This window comes from Bos javanicus, chromosome 21, assembly GCF_032452875.1.
Source record: "Bos javanicus breed banteng chromosome 21, ARS-OSU_banteng_1.0, whole genome shotgun sequence".
NCBI classification, from domain to species: Eukaryota; Metazoa; Chordata; class Mammalia; order Artiodactyla; family Bovidae; genus Bos; species Bos javanicus.
The window spans coordinates 53,985,252-53,986,506 of NC_083888.1; the positions used below are offsets into that span (position 1 = coordinate 53,985,252).

Genomic DNA, 1,255 nt, shown 5'->3' on the forward strand with positions numbered 1-1,255 from the left:
ACAATTTATTCCACTTTTTATAATATTTTACATTCACGTGTTTATATGTATGTATGTGTTTTGCTTCCCTGGTGGCTCAGACAGTAAAGCGTCTGCCTGCAATGCAGGAGACCTGGGTTTGATTCCTGGGTCGAGAAGATCCCCTGGAGAAGGAAATGGCAACCCACTCCAATACTCTTGCCTGGAAAATCTGATGGACGGAGGAACCTGATAGGCTACAGTCCATGGGGTCACAAAGAGTCGGACACAACTGAGTGACTTCACTTTATGTGTTTTGTAGTTCTATGAAATTTTATCCCAAACATATAGATTTCTAAAACCACCACAATCAAGATACAAATCTGCTCTCTGATCACGTGGCAAGCCTTCAAGATGCCACCGAAGAAAGACAAGAAGCCTAAGAAGTCAACCTGGAAGTTTAATTTGAATCTTACTCATCCAGTAGAAGGTGGAATTTTTGATTCTTGAAATTTTGAACAGTTTCTGTGTGAGAAGGTTAAAGTGAATGGAAGGACTGGAAATCTTGGGAATGTCGTTCACATTGAACGCGTCAAGAATAAAATCATAGTTGTTTCTGAGAAACAGTTCTCTACAAGGTATTTAAAGTACCTTACCAAGAAATACCTTAAAAAGAACAATCTTCGTGATTGGCTTCCTATGGTTGCATCTGACAAGGAGACTTATGAGCTTCATTACTTCCAGATTAGTCAAGATGAAGATGAATCTGAGTCTGAGGACCAGATGATGCCATCCTTTATAGGGCTTTGCTTGCTAATAAAACAAATTAAGCATACAAAAGAAAGAAACTTCTTGAAATGGACCTTTAGCTTATCAGTGAATAAAAAACATTACTCTGTATGTTAAACATCCATCTCTTTTATTTAAGTGTATGCTGTTTATATGGTGCTGGCTTTCCTTTAATACTTTTTTATATTTTTATTGGAGTGTAGTTGATTTACAAAGTTGTGTTAGTTTCAGGTGTACAGCAAAGTGAATGAGTTATACATGTATCCACTTGTCCTTTAGTCATATAGACCATCACAGAGTACTGAGTGGAGTTCCCTGTGCTATACAGCAGCTTTTTAGTTTATGTTTTATGTATGCTAAGTCGCTTCAGTTGTGTCCGACTCTTCGCAAACCCATGGACTGTAGCCTGCCAAGCTCCTCTGTCCATGGGATTCTCCAGGCAAGAATACTGGAGTGGCTTGCCATTTCCTAATCTATCTGTTTTATGTATAGTAGTGTGTATACACCA

At 38.5% G+C, this 1,255-nt stretch overlaps 1 pseudogene; it reads left to right on the forward strand.

Moving 5' to 3' along the window:
• Positions 1-334: 334 nt before the first annotated feature.
• Positions 335-1,001, forward strand: LOC133234468 (ribosomal protein eL22-like; annotated as a pseudogene).
• Positions 1,002-1,255: the final 254 nt, after the last annotated feature.